The sequence below is a fragment of the Podarcis liolepis genome, assembly GCF_965112155.1.
Source record: "Podarcis liolepis genome assembly, chromosome: 8".
NCBI classification, from domain to species: Eukaryota; Metazoa; Chordata; class Lepidosauria; order Squamata; family Lacertidae; genus Podarcis; species Podarcis liolepis.
The window spans coordinates 82,287,698-82,306,666 of record NC_139560.1 but is presented as its reverse complement, the minus strand read 5'-3'; the positions used below and the strand labels follow the sequence as shown (position 1 = coordinate 82,306,666).

At 46.2% G+C, this 18,969-nt stretch overlaps 1 long non-coding RNA gene across 2 annotated transcripts; it reads left to right on the top strand.

Moving 5' to 3' along the window:
• The first annotated feature begins 384 nt into the window (after positions 1 to 384).
• Positions 385 to 9,409, top strand: LOC310714456. 2 transcript variants are annotated; one of them, XR_014529787.1, is made up of 4 exons: positions 385 to 1,177; positions 1,289 to 1,425; positions 1,767 to 1,956; positions 9,208 to 9,409. It is a non-coding gene; the product is annotated as an uncharacterized lncRNA (long non-coding RNA). The 2 variants fall into 2 exon arrangements; XR_014529788.1 differs by lacking the exon at positions 9,208 to 9,409 and having other exon boundaries at positions 387 to 1,177; positions 1,767 to 4,538.
• Positions 9,410 to 18,969: the final 9,560 nt, after the last annotated feature.

The following is an 18,969-nucleotide window of genomic DNA, read 5'->3' as shown; positions in this document are numbered from 1 at the left end:
AGAGACACATGCCCAACTGGCATGTTCTCTCCCTCCTGGTCAATCATTTGGGAGCTTCAAAAGCTTTCTTCAACCCAAACATCACAGCGACCGATGCCGAAGAAAGTTCAGATCCATCATGAAGATGACAAGGTGCATGTTAAAGGATGCATTTCTACCCCAAAGCATGTGGGGGAGAAGCAGCAGCAACAATAACTGTGGTGTATCTCCAGAACAGTCTGCCAGCAAAGGGAGCTAAATGCACACCTTTTGAACTCTGGCATGGGAGAACTCTGAACCTGTCACACATTCGTGTATTTGGAAGTCTATGTTACTACCACGTTTCCAGAGAACGTAAAGGTAAAGGGACCCCTGACCATTAGGCCCAGTCATGGCCGACTCTGGGGTTGCGGCGCTCATCTTGCTTTATTGACCGAGGGAGCCAGCGTACAGCTGGGTCATGTGGCCAGCATGACTAAGCCGCTTCTGGCAAACCAGAGCAGCACACGGAAACGCTGTTTACCTTCCCGCCACAGTGGTACCTATGTATCTACTTGCACTGGTGTGCTTTCGATCTGCTAGGTGAGCAGGAGCAGGGACCGAGCAACAGGAGCTCACCCCATCACGGGGATTCGAACCGCTGACCTTCTGATCGACAAGTCCTAGGCTCTGTGGTTTAACCCACAGCGCCACCCACGTCCCTCTCCAGAGAACATAGACCTAAGCTTATTCCCACATATGTAATCCACTCCTTCTTCTCTGACAGGTGGAGGTGCTGCTGGAGGCCTTCTACAAGATCACCCAGGGGCAGTAGAGGGCAGAAATGTGGCTGTCTGCGCTTTCTCCATTAGAGCTTGCCATCACCTGGAGAAAGTGATTGAATACCTCCCACAGTGTCAGGAGCATGTCTCCAAATTTCTTCCTCTTCTTCCCCTTCTTTTTTGCTGCCTCGTGGCAACAGACAGAGGTTTTGAGGGGCTCCTGCCGTGGTACCATAGCCATGAATAGGTCCTTCAAAAGAAAGAGCGATTTCTTCTCTCTGTAGCATGGCAGCAAGCAGAAGACTTGAATCTGCATTCACAGTGACTGCGAGAGAATATGGCAGGAGGTTTTTGCATCGGCCGACTAATAACAACTACTCCATCTGTGGGCCGAGCAACCGTACCAAAGCCCCTTGGCGGAATCTGCCACCGCAGTGGTAAGGACAAACCACCTGCTTTCTGGTTTCCTTCTCCCCAGCGTAATATCTAGGGGTTTCTGTATTCAGCATAAAAGCAGGGAAAGTGACTTGCACCTCTCTCTCTCCCAGCAACATCTGACCAGCCTGTTGCACGCCATCCTCAGGATGGAGGAATATAATGCAGCTGTGCGCCAGCACTTCCCACAGCTGCTGATCGCTCACCTGGGAATGCTTGTCAACTTCCCCTATGACCAGGAATTCCTCAGGTGAGTAGTGTGTTGCAAAGCAGCCAATAGAGTCCTTTTCCCCTTCAGCCTCTGGGAGTTTCCAGTCCAGTTGGTTTTCCAAGGGAGGCTCTCCTTCAGGCGGCTACTAGGGAGCAAGGATGGGGAAGGAATTTGATCCTGTTTGCATGTCAAGGCAGATCTGCATAATTCACAATTTCTGAAAATGTCAACTTCTGGGGAAGCCTCGTAAACATGGTTTTCCACTTTGGTTCTTGGTGTTCTGTCTTACAATAATCAAATACCAAACAGTACAGAAAACCAGGATCTTTTGATGCTATCCTGCTGAGAGCAGCTCTTTTTTCTTTTTCTTTTTTTTCCAGATAAGGGGTCCTGATTCCCAAAGGCTGTGGCAACGACCCACCTAGTAATACTGGCCTTCCTTGAATACAGAGAAGCTAAGGGACTACTGCAGATCCTTCTCAGCACCACTGGAGAGAATCTAGAGACAGCCATCATAGACCAATTTTTCTGCCCGGAGAATTTCAGCCAGGGGTTGTCTGCCATGGTGAGGTAAGAGGAAGAACACAGTGACCTTCTAATGGTCTAGCAAACAGAGCTCAAGGCATGGGATAGGAATGTGTCCCTGAAAGTGATACTGGTGGATTCCTCCCATGGTGGAAAACATCACCGCTGCTCTCAAGAACAAGGAGTTTGCCAGAATGCCACAAGCAGTGGGATCTATCTATATTGAGGTGAGGGGGACTGACGCAGGAGGAAATGGGTGCAGCAAGGAGGCTCTGGCTTGGTTTCTGCCGAGAGTTGGGCTTTGTGTCCTTCAAAACTGTTTCTCCCAGAGGAAAGTGTCCTTCTACTAACAGCAGAGAGTCCCCCAAGGCCAAATTCTGCATCTCTTCTGCCGCATCCACACCATCTTTGGCTACACTGAAGACATGGTGAAGCAAAGTTTGGTCTCTGACCAATACAACCATGTTGTGGTTGTCTTACAACATAGCAGAGGCATCTTTATTGATGAGATCTCTGCGGGTGAAGGGGCTTTTGTGGTCTCCCTACACAAGGTCTTCCTGCAACATTGTTTTTGGGTGGCCCCAAGAAGCGCAGCTCCCAAGGTTCCCCATTTAAAGGCTTTCCTCCGGATGCAGACAACAGACACCTGCCCTCCCCAGTTTAGACGGCAACCCCAATGGGGGTTCTCCAACATGCCCCCATCAGAGTTTGGACCTTGCACCTACATTTACCTTCAATATTCTGTGGCTTACATCAAAGCTACTTAGAGCCTAAGGATTGTCTACAGTTTTGGTGTTCCTCAGAGTAGACCCATTGGACTTAATGCACATGGTGAACTTAGGTCCATTCACTTCCATGGGTTTGCTTCACACAGAATTGTGTTGGATACAACTCTCCATCTGTAGCAAGAATACAGATGGTGGATAAACCGAGAACCTTTCATCCCTGAAGAACATACCTAGTGCAACCACATATAGGCAGCTTTTCCAGCTGCGTGCAAGTTTACATGTTTCTTGTAACCTTCTGATGGTAAATACACCCAGACCAAGCAATCTCAGAATCTCTCTTGGACAGCAAAATTCTTGCAAGCTGAGCATGTGAAATAAGGGAAATATATCTATAAAGGCTCTTTTACAGTCTTGTGGACAAAAGAAATTGAGGTGTTCAGCAAAATGAGAGCTGATTTTTTTTAATCGCTCCCTTCTTCCCTATGCTTCCATTTTAATATGTTGCACTAATGTCCCCCCCCACCCCTTCATTTGATTATAGCACAGAGTCACTGATGCAGCAGCAAATTAGATTTTTCTCTTGGCCTTAATGTGCTGCAATAATGAAATCCATGACTTTCAACCTCACAGGTTGACATCACCTGTATATTGGCAGTTCAGAGCTGAAGGCTGGGAGCTCATTTGTCTTACTTGGGCTTTCTTTCCCGTGAAAGAGCCCCCAAGGAATGATATATTTTGTGCTATCTGAGCTTTCGAGGCTGATAAAATAGTTTTAAAACTCACACACCAAAGAAGCTTTGTTCTTTTGCTTGAAATATATTTTGCTCATACCGTGTCTTAACAGACCCCCTGTTTTCAGAATCTGAGGCACAGGGGTCAGCAGCAGTCTGCATCAAAGATTTTGTAGATGTGTCCCACTTTACAGAGGGCAGTCCTCTGACTAAGGGCACCCCTCACTTTGAAGGGCTGTGTGATCTGAATCTGGCTTTGAAGATAAAGAACCCTAAAAAGGGAGAGCAAAATAGTATGTCCTCTCTTTTTTTAGTGATGTCAAAGGATTGAATTTCTGTGTCCAATGAGCATGCTCAGTCCCTTTGCGGTAGGAGGGATTTCATGCCCTTAGGGACTTTCCTGTATATTTTTGCTACTTCTTCAGATTTGTAAATGTTCTGCTTTTGGCCTTTTCTAGTAATCAATGTGACCTGTCCTGTACCTAGACCAAATTCAAGGTTTCTAGGTGATGGGGAACTATTTTAACAGTTTGGGTACCCCGATGCGTGAGTTAAGTTGCCAGGCAACTTGTACTTATGTGAAGGATAGATTGCAGTAGTGTTAATGTAAAGAGATATGAGCTATCTTTTCCTATAAACAACTATGGATTTTGCTGAAAGTATAATTATACAAACATGCTCATGCATGATTATTTAAGCATTATTGCTGCAGGTGTGCGATAGCAATTATGGAAGAGCACTTACGCTGAGATTCAGTTGTACAAATATCAGCACCTGCTTGCTTTACTGAAACAGCTTAATTAACATAATATGTTCTATATTTGATTACACCAAAGTGGAATTGTGTCCACCAAATCAAAGGCACATGTTTCTGCTTCTGAAGCATAATTGCTTAATTGTTGTTGTATATATTAATTTTTTCATTATGTTCCTTGCCTGAAAGTCCTTGACTTCAATGCTGCTTTCTGCTCAAGGAGTTCGGCTCCCTTTCTGTTTCCATTTTAGCAATATGGTTAGTCAGAATTCCAAGGGGATTGGCACCAGCAGGGGACTTGAACTGAAAACCTCTGGTTCTTAGGTTGATACATAAACTAATGTGTATTCAAGACCCAGGGTTCTTCTCAGACACACAAGGGAACAGGGAGGAACAATCACTGGGATTGGCAGGTGGTATGTCAGGGACTAGGGACGCGGGTGGCGCTGTGGGTAAAACCTCAGCGCCTTGGACTTGCCGATCGCATGGTCGGCGGTTCGAATCCCCGCGGCGGGGTGAGCGCCCGTCTTTCGGTCCCAGCTCCTGCCCACCTAGCAGTTCGAAAGCACCCCCAAGTGCAAATAGATAAATAGGTACCGCTTTATAGCGGGAAGGTAAACGGCGTTTCCGTGTGCTGTGCTGGTGCTGGCTCGCCAGAGCAGCTTCGTCACGCTGGCCACGTGACCCGGAAGTGTCTCCGGACAGCGCTGGCCCCCGGCCTCTTAAGTGAGATGGGCGCACAACCCTAGAGTCGGACACGACTGGCCTGTACTGGCAGGGGTACCTTTACCTTTTTACCTATGTCAGGGACTGTCAAGGTTCTGAAGGGTGTGTGGTGGACTGGCAGGGAACCAGGGGAGCAACCCAGGACAGGATACCAGTGCTTTATGGGATGTCACACCACCCACGAAGCAGGAGCCCGGGGAAGCTGCTGTTTTCCATCTACCACATGCAGCTGCTGTTTTTCATCTACCACATGCAATAGAATGAAGAGCCTGCAAGCAAAATAATACTTTGCCAACCTCCTGGGATCTCCGCATGTGGTTTCCCATCCAATGTGAAACCACACCAGACCCTCCTTAGCTAGCAGTTTTATGGGGATCACCCCCCGCATACTTCAATCTGCAGGAATGGATGGATGTTGCCCATTGTATTTATTTCATGGTCAAAGCCCTCCATGGCCACCGTCTGCATGTGTGTGTATTCTTCGTTGCATGAGTTTTTCTGTAATTTCTATTATCTGCATGCAACATTAATCCTGCCATAATGTATGAGAAATGCTTTGAACCTTTGAATTGTGCCAAATGCCATCTTTAGCCCAGTTCGAAAGCTACAGCTCTGGAAGCTTGGCCAGTTTTATGTTGCAAATGGGAGACACTGGCTGGCAGAGGGCCGGGAGACAATGATTTCCCCTAACGCCACTCAGAGAGTTTGCAGATCAGCTGACATTTGAACTATGGGCTTCATGGTCCACAGCTAATACTTTTGACCTACTGTGCAAGCTTTCAACATGTCTAGCAATCTGGCTGCGCCCATAGCTAAATGTCAGCATGGCCAGACAAGGCAAATCTGTAACTGCTGGAAAGAAGCGACGCTCCCCAGTCCCTGGATCGGGCATAGGCAATGTGGTGCCCTCCAGTTGGACTACAACTCTCATCAGCCCTAGCCAGCCTGGGAGATGTAGTCCAATGACGCTACCTGGCCTAGACTGAGCGTGCTTTAATGATTCATGGTAGGACTTACAGCAAGATGCAGAAATAACAACAATCCTGTTTGGAGGAATCTCCATGTTGGATGCAACCCTTAACGACGTCTGGTTTAACTTGAATGTGACTGTTTGAGGCAGAATTAACAGAATGTTTTCAAAACATCCAAGCTTAATATTCATCTTCTCATTAAAGCTGAAGCTGTAGTGGGCAGTGGAGCTCTCAAGGAATATAGCAGAGACTCTCATGTAATTAAAGCAATTACTTCACTTTGGCATATCTGGAAAGTTGCCATTCCCTGTGTTTAATAACGAAGGGACGTAGTTTGACAAGATCTATGCCTCTATGTACCATAAAACAAACTGCTGAGCTGTCTATTACTCGGGCAACACAAACCTATTTTTCATTCTGTTTTGTCAGGTCTAATTTCTCCCAGGAGCCCAGATTGCATTAGTACTCATCAGACTTAGGAGGAAGGGATATTTTTATTATTTTAAAGTTGATCCATTGATTTCTTTTTCTCTCTCCCTCTCTCCGCTGATTAAAAAAACACTCCCCCAGAAACCATTCCATGGCTTCTTTAAATAATATATTCCAGAACAAGCCATGTGTGGAAGTAATTGACAGGAAATACAAAATGCTAGTTTCTTTCATATGATTTGGAATGTCTTAAAAAATGAAATGGCAGAACTCTCCTTCCTTGGAGGTTTTTAAGCAGAGGTTGGATGGCCACCTGTCACGGATGCTTTAATTGAGTTTCCAGGGGGTCGGTCTAGATGACCCTCAGGATCCCTTCCAGTTCTAGGATTCTTGTTTCTGCTCTCCGCAAGCACTGCTTGAACTGTTGCACAAAACCAATATAACCAGAGGCTGGACAAAGGAGCATGTTCTGTTGCAAATGTCAGCTCCGCAGTGCCACCTTCAAGCCTTTGAAAAGGCTTATCGGCGACAATGCTTCATTCCCTGTGTGGAGGTCACTGAGCAGATGTTCCAGCTGTGCCTGACTGAAGCACGCAGCATCCCATGGTGGGGACTGGGCGGGTACAATCCTGCTTTCTTCACGCGGACAGCAGGGTGCTGCGGCTGCATGTGACAATGAATGGAAGAGTCTGGGTCATCCTACTTCCCCGTCTCCTCACCCCCCCCCCCAAATCTATCATCCAGCAACAGTGACATCTAAAACAGGAACATCTAAAATAGGCTGTTGAATTAGGTGATGCCCTGAACCAGCACATTCTATGATGGATCCTACGGTCATCTATCATAATAAAGTCAATGCAAAAGAGACCAGATAAGCCCCTTTTCCAGCAAAGCAATACAACCTCTCTGCCAAATACTGTCTTGCATCATGACCTTGGCAAGCTGGAAGAAAATGCACTTCGTGTGATTTACACGGTTCACCAATTCCTTTGTTCTTCCCCCAGATTAGCTATTTTAAAAATCACTTGCGGTTTGCACCCGCTCACAAAAACTTCATTAATCACTGCAGCAGAGGCAGTATTTTTTTTAAAAAAAGTATGCTACTGTTTTAGGGAACCAAATATAATTAGCTGTTTTGTGATTCACTCAAACTGGCAGCCCTAATTAGCATAATTGATAGGCTGATTAATGAATAAATCATGGATTTAAAATGGGATTTTTAATCAGTGCTGTCCCTTCGAAGAGGGTGTTTCTGTGCCAATCATAATATTCTAAATTATTTGTGTGCACTTTTATTTCACCGAACGTGTCAGAGATGATTTGGCAGTAGCTTTCGTAAGGCAGGTATCTTCAATTACCCATAAAGCATATCCTGAAATGAGATACTATATTTATTTAGTTAATGCAGTACTGTTGATTCAAAAAGAAGAAGAAAATTATCTGATTGCCGTATTGCTCAGAGTCCTGCATGGAGTGAGTCAGTTGTTCTGAACGACAATTCTATATTTTTAGATCTCAAATGTTAACTCTCTCCTGGATAGTATATGACTGAGCAGTCACAGATAGTGACCATGCCAGCTTCTGCTCTGGGATAAATTTTAACTGCATAATTATTGGCTTGGTGCAAGCCCGTTCTTTCTCATCTGGTCTTGGTGTGATGACTATTGGTCCCATCACTGCTTTCCTCCACCCATGCCTCCTGAATAACTGGGGCTGCAGAGTTATTAATGTTCCCCCCACTAATAGGTTAGCAGGAAGGCGACGTGACATGGATGCCAGAAAATTCAGACAGAAACAGGAGTAGAACCACCTGTGTTTGCTGAGAGCCACTGTGGTGTAGTGGTTGAGAGCGGTAAACTCATAATCTGGTGAACCGGGTTCGCTTCCCCGCTCCTCCACATACAGCTGCTGGGTGACCTTGGGCTAGTCACACTTCTCTGAAGTCTCTCAGCCGCACTCACCTCACAGAGTGTTTGTTGTGGGGGAGGAAGGGAAAGGAGAATGTTAGCTGCTTTGAGACTCCTTAAAGGTAAAGGTAAAGGGACCCCTGAACATCAGGTCCAGTCGTGACCGACTCTGGGGTTGTGGCGCTCATCTCGCTTTATTGGCCGAGGGAGCCGGCGTACAGCTTCCGGGTCATGTGGCCAGCACGACTAAGCCGCTTCTGGCGAACCAGAGCAGCGCACGGAAACACCGTTTACCTTCCTGCCAGAGAGGTGCCTATTTATCTACTTGCACTTAGACATGCTTTTGAACTGCTAGGTTTGCAGGAGCAGGGACCGAGCAATGGGAGCTCACCCCGTCACGGGGATTCGAACCGCTGACCTCCTGATCAGCAAGTCCTAGGCTCTGTGGTTTAACCCACAGCATCATCTGCGTCCCTTGAGACTCCTTAGGGTAGTGATAAAGCAGGATATCAAATCCAAACTCTTCTTCTTCTTCTATTTGTTCCATGTCCAGAAATCAACCCAGCAAATACGATTGCTGCTGCTTTTGGCCCACAAACGATACACAATTGGTGATGTCTCCTCCATTTGCATGGCATTTATTTTGCACAATAACATAATCACGATGCCATAATTTAATTAATTACAAAAGAATTATGCACCTTGGGATACCTTAGACTTGAAACTGAGATTGAGTCAGCAAAAAAATAACATTTCAGTATATTGGACTCCACAATGTTTCTATAGGAAGATGTTGGAGGTGTAATGTTGAGAATGCCTTTTTGGGGCATGATATGGGCTTATCAGTCCTTTGAGTCTAAAGTTGTTAGTAACATATATTTGTGTTATTTTAAACTATATTCCTGAAGTATGCAGATCAGTGGCTGGACAATGAAAGTGGATTTTGCAAGCCATTATGGTGGCTTTAGGATAACTGCCCATTGTTTATTTTGCAATGGTTTGAGGACCTCACTGCCCTGGATACAGTCAAATGTGTTTTGTATTGTATAGACATTGGTTTTGTGTTGACACCTATTTTGACATCTGCATGGTCCCTATATCCACTGACGGTGGTTCATTGTTGTTGCTGACACCTGTCGGTCTTGGGAGACCTGGAAGATTGTAAAGGTAAAGTCAAACCGTTGGAAAGTTACAGTGCTTACTGTGGCTGTAGAGACCAATATGGGAGAGATTTGTTTTGTTGCAGCTGGGGCAGATGCACCATGGCATTTCTTCTCTCTGTGCTCCTCCCAGCCATTCCTTCTTTGGTCACTCTGTGGGTACACAACCTGAGTTTTCTGTCTGCAGGCACTGCGATTGTCTGCGAGGGATTCCTATATGGCAGGGTTAATGTTGTCATGTTTGCAGACACTTTGTAATGCAAAGTTGGTCTGTCAACAGGTCTGCTGCTAGAAGCCAGCTGCCCATATGGAGCTCATCCTTGGGGATCCTGTCATCTTCCATTCTGTGTACATGACCAAGCCAGAGAGCGCCTCAGGTGATGAAATGGGACAGACTACCTTTGGTTCTTCTGGTTTGCGCTCAAGCTGTCCATAGGGTTGGGACAATCTCTTCGATTAGGGGCTGGGAAATCAGTTGCTGAAGTGGTCACTTCAGGAAAACGTCATTGCCTTGTTCCTTCCCTTCCTTTTAATACAAGGACCTGCCACGGCTATGACTTGGCACCCGCTTCTGTACTTGTACTAAATGTGTTGACAATGCACTTGATAAGCTAGAGAGAGATATTATAATTGAGGGACTCAGGTATTTACCTTCCCAGTCAAGAAGGCATGGAAAGTCTTTTTGAATAAAGAGGGACAGGATTGCCATTTCCTTCATGAATGCTTGCATTGAACAAGGAACACAAGTTGGGCTGACAACCCAACACCGGCGTGTATTTCCAGTCTCCAATACGATCATTTCTGTTCAGGGTTCTAGCCAGCCTGGAAGAGGAGGCATCTCATGGCAAGAATAAATTCAGGAAAGCATAAAGGACACCTTTTCCTTGTCCCTCTACTCCACAGACTTCCCCTGATTCCCCCTCTTTTGAGGGCTTCTGAACCTGTGTGGTGTAGTGCAGTGTTTCCCAAACGTTTTTGGGCAACGGCACACCTGTTTACTGAAAAAAAATCTCGCGGCACACCACCATTAAAGCCCCGCCCCGTGACGTCAGCGCGCAGCGTCACGCCGGGAGGGACGCACAAAAGTGAAAGTTTTTTCCCTTGGCAGCTCCTCTCAGCTGCGCTCAATCCGCCTCGGAGCGCAGGAGCGATGCCTCTCTCTGGCTCTCCCTCCGCGCAGGCTGAGGGAGGGAGGGAGGGGCGCGTGTGACCCGTCTCTGCTGGGAGACCAAACCCAGCGAGGCAGAGTCGCGCGGAGGCGCCCAGGCAGCGCTGCCGGCTGCGAGGAGGAGCGCCAGGCAGCAGCAGGAGGCGCGGCCTCTCCTCGCCGCCGCCGCCCCGCCTCTCGCCGCCCGACTCGCCCGCCTCCCTCCAGGCATCTCGCGGCACACCAGCCGATGTCTCACGGCACACTCGTGTGCCGCGGAACACCGGTTGGGAAACACTGGTGTGGTTAAGAGCGGTAGTCTTGTAATCTGGGGAACACGGTTCGCTTCCCCGCTCCTCCACATGCAGCTGCTGGGTGACCTTGGGCCAGTCACACTTCTCTGAAGTCTCTCAGCCCCACTCACCTCACAGAGTGTTTGTTGTGGGGGAGGAAGGGAAAGGAGAATGTTAGCCGCTTTGAGACTCCTTAAAAAGGGAGTGAAAGGCGGGATATCAAATCCAAACTCTTCTTCTTCTTCTTCTTTCCTACTGTATTTTTGGAAAGTTATTTGCCTTTCTGCTTTGCATTTGGACACTTCTTACCATATTGTAACCAAATTGTGCACGATGGTTCCTGAGATCAAGGAGTAGGTTTTCATCTGTTTGGATTCCATTGGATGCCATTTTGAATCAAGATGGCCGACTGAACGTTTCATTATGGCACTGATTTTAACCAGTGATTTCAAAACAACTGTGATTTTCCATTTCTTAGAATCCCTGAACAAAGGTGCATGAGACTGTGTGTTTGTACATGTTCCAAAACGTGGGAAATTTTCCTGGATCCGAAAGACAGAGAAGGGAGTTTCCATTTATTTTGTCTGTTAATCTCATAGCATTCATCCCCTCAACCCTAAGTCCCACCTGCAGGATAATATAGGGGACTTAGGCAGGTGAGTTCTCTTTCTCCCTCCCTTTGTCCCCATCCCAAAATCTAATACTCTGGGTCTCATAGACAAATACAGTTGACCTGACATCTGGTTTTTTTCGACCACTTTTGTCTTCTCCTCAGAGGCCTGAGAATGGCCCATAGAAATTCAAAAATTTAGCCTGTCCATGACTGGGCAAAGTCTCTCTCTCTGTGTGTCTCCCTCTCTCCCTCTCCTCCATTAAAAGGTAGCAGCAAAGGCAGGAGTTCCTATATTTGGTGTTCAGTTTTAACCTGGAAGTTTTGTCTCCGAACAGTGAGGTACGTTACTCTTGAGCAGGCAGAGGCAAACTCAGCCCTCCAGATGTTTAGGGACTACAACTCCCATCATCCCTAGCTAACAGGACCAGTGGTCAGGGATGATGGGAATTGTAGTCCCAAAACATCTGGAGGGCCGCGTTTGCCTATGCCTGCTCTTGAGTATCTTACCTCACCCGCTGTCAGTGTTTAAGCACCACTTTTGGAAAACTAGGGCAGACTTGCAACACAACCCCTTTCTCCACACACCCCACAATCACATCCCATTCAAATAGTCTCATGAATCATAAAAGAAAACATTCTGTTTTAATTACGAAATTGCATTCTTCCATACTGTTCCAGTTATACTACGGACTGCACTGGGCTCTTCTACCATGTCCCATGTTGCTGCAGCAGCAGCCAAGTCCTTTTTGGTTATTTTTGTTTAACCGAAGCCACAACCTGAGCGAAATAATAATTTAATAATAATAACCCTTTATTATTTATACTCCGCCCTACAAAATTTACTATTTGTAATATTTGCAATAGAAGTATATACAAGGGAAATGTTTTTTTTATTTATTTTATTCTACGGGTGCTTTTTTGAGGAGGGATGGCTCCATTATCACTTTCAGCTGGGGCGGCTACAGGTCTTGCTTTGCAGAGGATGGTTGTCTGTTTGAAGTATTGACAGATGGCAGTGGGCACCCTGCTCCCAAATGGTAGGCACTCAGCCATCTGAGCTTGCTGTTAGAGGGAATTAGCATTATATCAAAAAGCGCCCTGATTGTGACACTATGTGTAATCAAACATTCAAGTTGTGAAAATTGCTCCGCAGGCTATTCCTTATTGCGGTTTTTTTAAAAAAATAAAAATTTATTTTCTCCACGATGAAATGTGAAGGGAAACTTATTTTAGTTATTTGAGAAATCTTACGCACCCTCACCTGCTTGCTTTCAAGCTTGTTGGTGTAATAAATGGTTTTCTGTGTCAATCCATAATCAACTTCAACGTTTTAAATTACTGTTTGGATTTACTTGGTAGATTTTTGTGAGTCATAACAAACCGAGGAGGCTGATGAAATGCCACAGGAAGCCAATCATAAGATAAATGGGAAAACTCTCATAACCTTGACAGTGAAATGCCAGCTGTCACGACCAGAATCGTTAAAAGATATCAGTCGTATTGCAAACCCACCTTCCGTTCTCTGATTAAAATCTGTTCACCCGCACTGCCTCTTTGTAAAATAATGACAGAAGGGAGCCCCGGCACACAATTTGTTGTTCTAATATTGACAGAACGCATGTGCGTGGAATGGCTTGCCTCTTTCACGAAACCCATGGTGGGAAGCGGATGTCTCTCTATGGGTTCTGTGTTGTGAGATGCACACATTTCCCCATTCAGAATTCAGCAGCTCAGGTCATGGGCATAGCCAAGGGGTAGGGTAGGGGTGGGCAGCTGCCCCATCGATCAAGTAACACAATAGAAATGCTTAGCTAACTGACCAATCACGTTGGTTCTGCCCCCCTAACAAAAGTCCTATTATTACTTATATATAAACAACTCTCCTGGGATGCGGGTGGCGCTGTGGGTTAAACCACAGAGCCTAGGACTTGCCAATCAGAAGGTCGGTGGTTTGAATCCCCGCGACGGGGTGAGCTCCCGTTGCTCGGTCCCTGCTCCTGCCAACCTAGCAGTTTGAAAGCACATCAAAGTGCAAGTAGATAAATAGGTACCGCTCCGGTGGGAAGGTAAACAGCGTTTCCATGTGCTGCTCTGGTTCGCCAGAAGCGGCTTAGTCATGCTGGCCACATGACCCCGAAGCTGTACGCCGGCTCCCCCGGCCAATAAAGCAAGATGAGTGCCGCAACCCCAGAGTCAACCATGACTGGACCTAATGGTCAGGAGTCCCTTTACCTTTATCTTTATAAACAACTCTGGACCAGGTTACCAAAAAAACACATTTCCCCTCCATTGCCCATTAAGGGCATAAAGATAAATAAACGGACTCTGTTTCTCTAATTTTAGCAATAGCCCACACAGGTCTTCTGACAACTCTCAGCCCATGCTGATACCTAAAAGGCCTTTAGGTGGCCTTTAGTGGTCCACCTACCCTAGGAGGGCTCAGCCTTGCTCGACTTCCTTTATTCCCACAAAAGGTTTCTTATAAAAAAAATGATTCTTCCATGTCACATAGTTGACAGCCCTCTTCTGAAAGATGAAGCTGACTGCGTCTAGTCATGGAGATGCAATGTCCTGGAGGCAGTTCATTAACGCAGTAAAAATACAAGACCCCTTTAGTAGTGCTCCACTGTCTTTTTGTAGCATACTGACTACCCCCCACTCTATCTCCCGCGACTCACTCCTGGAAAATGGCCCACCCCTGCGGAATAGCTTGGAGAGCTACTTTCCTCTTTATCACTGTTTAGCCTTTCAAGACACAACTTTTTTTTGAAGATGTTATTCATTTCAATCGCATTGAGCTGCATTTACCGCACTCAGGGATGGCGGGTTATAAATGCCTAAAATTGGTTTCCCAAATTGTCACTATCCAGGCATTGACAAGATCCAGGCCTGCTTAGCTTCAGCAAGGCGGTGGCCTAATATGCCTTCCCACCATACCCCAGGACCTTTGTAAATAGTAGAAATCCAGCACTGTCTCTTTGGAGTCATAAGCTAAGAAAGAATTCCACATGTTTGAGAATTCTGATGAAACAGTAGCAGGAGCAGAAAATGCTGATGTCTGCGTATTTGCCCCATATCTGGAATGGAAATCTATCTAGCAAATATAATTGGCAATTGCTGCTGTTGTTTTCAGTTCACAAACTACACATAACGGATGACTCCCTCGCTCCATTTGCATTGCGTTTCCTTTGAAATTGAAATGAATGGTGTGGAACAGGGGTCCGCAAGGTTTACCTCGCCTGGGCTGGTTCACTCCAGTGGAGATCCCTCTGTGGGCTGGATCGCGCGCATGCGCCTGTGATTTTCGACGTCTCTGCATGCGCAGACGCAATTTCCAGCGCTGCAGAAGCGAGTCCCCATACCGCACTGCAACGGTTTACCGCAGTATGCGGGGATTTGCCAAGCGGGCGGCTCAGTTGGGGGGCGGCTCGGGGGCCGGTTAAATGACCCCTGTGGGCCACTTGTGGCCCATGGGCCTTAGGTTGCCTACTCCTGGTGTGGAACGTTGTAATGATAGTAAAGTTCCACCACAGCGGACAGTGAGCTGAATAATGTAGTTTTTGTCTGAAGCCGAGCTGCAGCAGAACGGAAAAGCTCTGCATGTGACAATGAACATGGGTGAGAATGGAAATAGATGCCGCCTTCCATTTCTGGAAGGTCTATTTTGTTCAGCCAAAATTTATCTCCTTGTAGTCCCTTCTTCCCATCCTATTCCCAGGACTCAAGCCCACAACATATCTTGAACATATGCCTTGGGATGTCAGGCAACGATTCAGCTGGAATGAGGGAAAGGCAGTGAGATCAGTCAGGATAGCAGGTCTGGTGATATTCCCTGGCCTTTGCCAAAGTTTTCAGATCAGTCTTCTTTGCTTGTCTGAGCACAAAGGAGAGCTGTTCCTGCTGTCTGTAGACTGCCATTATTGCACAGGAGCAACGTCTTGGAGCCCAACAAGTGAACAAATACTCCTTGTCCTTCAGCTATCTGTCAGTATGACCCCACCTGCTTTAATCTTCTCTTATCTAAGCTAATCACAGGCACACTTCCTTCAGCCTCTTTCGCAGGATTTGCCTTTTAGACTCTTTATCATGTGCCATTAAGTTTGCTAACTGGGGGGAAAAAGCACCACTCTGCTGGTTTGTCTGGGTACATCTGACTCCTGGAATGGAGATGGAAAAGCTGGTTTAGCTGGTCTGCCTGTGGACATTTTTTTTTTATGTATTTCTTTTGGACTTTCATGCATACACAAATACTGAGCATGGCGATGGGGTGGGTGGGCTGAAAAGTTGTGTGCATGGCACCAACCCAACCCAACTGCAATTGGAAATGGTGGCTGCACATGCCCCAGCCTCTCCTCCAGCTATGGGCATGATAGCAAGCACTGGTCCTGTTATGTACTGAAGTTCTCACCCTGGGCCAGCGGGGGGATACAGTGGTGCCCCGCAAGACGAATGCCTCGCAAGACGGAAAACTCGCTAGATGAAAGAGTTTTCCGTTTTGGAGGTGCTTCGCAAAACAAATCTCCTATGGGCTTGCTTCGCAAGACGACAATGTCTTGCGAGTTCCTGCTGGTTCCCCCCCTTTTTTTAAGTCGCTAAGCCGCTTATCAGCTGATCCGATCAGCAGATAAGCCGCTAAAAGCCGCTAATAGCGCTAATCCGCTAATCCGTCAATGGGCTTGCTTCACAAGACAAAAAAACCGCTAGACGAAGAGACTCAAGGAACGGATTCTTTTCGTCTTGCGAGGCACCACTGTACTGTAGATAGTTCAGGTCCACATATGCAAATAAGGGATCGAAAGTGACGTTCAGTGATTGGATAGTTACAGAAAATGGTTCCTGTTGCGTTGTAGTGGAGCTGTATATAAGCAGGCTGGCTGAACCCATCAGTTCAGTTCTGTTCTGGCCTGTGAATAAACAAGAGCTGTTTGAAGAATCGCTGTGTCGTCTGATATGTTCACCCACAACTTAACAGGTCCCATCCCAGCTGAGGAAGCCTGGTAGTCCAATGATCATTTCTTCCAGATGCAAATGGGTGGCGATTGTGCCCTAAGAGTTGTGGTGGAGAAAGAAGATGAACTGGCAAAGGAGTGTATTTCATTACGGTTTTCACTACAAAATGCATAATGTGATTGTACTTGCAGTCTGAGCTAAGCTGGCTTCCTTTCATTGATGTGCTCTGCATTAATTTGAATGTTTCTCCCCAGGAGGACAATCAGTGAGCCAACTTAGCACATTCAACTTCAGTTTCCCCCATCTATAAAATTGGTTGATGTTTCCAAGCGTATCCTCTAGCTTCAAAATTCCTTAAATGATATGCTTCCTAATGTCATGTTATGCATCAGAAAGGTGAAGAACTACCGTATTTTTTGCTCTATAAGACTCACCTTTTCCCTCCTCAAAAGTAAGGGGAAATGTGTGTGCGTCTTATGGAGCGAATGCAGGCTGCGCAGCTATCCCAGAAGCCAGAAGAGCAAGAGGGATATTTTTTTTCTTGTTTTCCTCCTCCAAAAATTAGGTGCGTCTTGTGGTCTGGTGCGTCTTATAGAGCGAAAAATACGGTAGCTTAGTAGTCACATGGGGTGGGAAAGGAATTCTTCAGGGGGTTGTTATGGGGGGAATGGTTGGGGGGCAGAGTGAGCAGGGGCACAGCCCCATGTATTATAAAACAAAATGATCAGAATATGGCCTTTGACTTTTAATTGGCCATTAGCCCCATGCGACAAATGGCTTATTGGATGAGAGTTTGTTATTCTGTTTCTCTTTCCAGCAGTGCAGGGGACATTGATGATTGCATTACAGATGTCCTCTTGGATATTGGCCATCTCTAAAAAAAAACAAAACCCAAATGCATCTGGAGAGATTGATAGTGGCAGGCTGACCTTCAAGCACCCACTGTTCTGCGTGACACCTTTTCTTCAAATGTCATTCCCTGTAATAGCAAACTCAAGTGGTGAGTGCCAAGAGGATTGGTGCCCAAACTCAGCGTGTGGAGTGTAGGTGGGTTCCCACAAGGCAAGACACAGTGATAACAGCAAGAACTTTTATTGAACTACATCACTGGACAACAGGGGCAAAGCAACTGCTTATATACATTTCTGAAAGTCTGGGCCACTCCCACTCCCAACTTCATTGGCTGTCTAAACTTCCAAGCTGCGAATCACGACTCAGAGTTCAAGGGCCAATAGTAGAGGCCCAAATCCTGAAATGTTCTGTGATTGGACATCATGTATCGAATCAGAACACAGGAGCTGAGGCAAACACAGACCACTGAATGCATAACAGCATGCATGGGGGAAACCCTGAGGTTTGCAACAGTGCTAAAGAATCTTGCAGGGTGGGTTGGGGGGAACTCTGAGGGCAAAACAATCACAACCATACCCCAGTACAGTTGTACCTCAGGTTACAGACGCTTCAGATAACAGACTCCGCTAACCCAGAAATAGTACCTCGGGTTAAGAACTTTGCTTCAGGATGAGAACAGAAATCGTGCCTCGGCAGCGGGAGGCCCCATTAGCTAAAGTGGTGCTTCAGGTTAAGAACAGTTTCAGGTTAAGAACAGACCTCCGGAATGAATTAAGTACTTAACCCGAGGTACAACTGTACAGCACAACGAGAAGAGTCTATGCACAGTAACATTTGAATGTTGAGCATTGGTTGTAGGAGAATATAAGTTTGGAGTAGGGGTGAAATGCTTGAATAATAACAATAACAACAACAACAACAACAGCAACAACAACAACAACAACAACAACAACAATAATAATAATAATAATAATAATTTATTTATACCCCGCCCATCTGGCTGGGTCCCCCCAGCCACTCTGGGCGGCTTCCAACAAAACACTAAAATACAATAACCTATTAAACATTAAAAGCTTCCCTAAACAGGGCTACCTTTAGATGTCTTCTAAAAGTTGGTAGTTATTTTTCTCTTTGACATCTGGTGGGAGGGCGTTCCACAGGGCCCTCTGCCTGGTTCCCTGTAACTTGGCTTCTCGCAGCGAGGGAACCGCCAGAAGGCCCTCGGCACTGGATCTCAGTGTTCGGGCAGAACGATGGAGGTGAACTTGAGCTCCTTCCTGCTTCAAGTTTTCTGTAGGAGGCCATGGTTGTCTGGCAGAAACCCTAAGAGCACCTATGTCAAAGTTTTGTTACAGACCCCACTCAGACATTTTTCTAACATCAAACTCCTGCATGGATTGCACTTATTTTCATTACAGGATTCCATTCCCCACCATCAATTTGCAGATAAAATAACACATTTTATTGACCTTACTAACAGTTGCACCTACAGCTTACACGTTTTGAACATAGAATGAGAGTAAAACTACGTAAAACTAAGCTTTCTGTTAATGCCAAGGCTATGCTAGCTGGAAGGTGCGATTTCATCGGAACTCAGAAACAAAGCCGGGTTGGTTGCCTCTGATCTGTGTACAGGAGACCTCAAAATACATACATGAGCACACCAGAGGCCGATTTAATTGCTGGCATCTGTCCCACTAAGGTAACTGGGATTTCTTGTGAGCTGGAGCATTAGTGTATTGGGCAGCTTGCTAGAAATGTTATTTTTGTAGCTTAAACTATTTTGCTGGCTTTTGG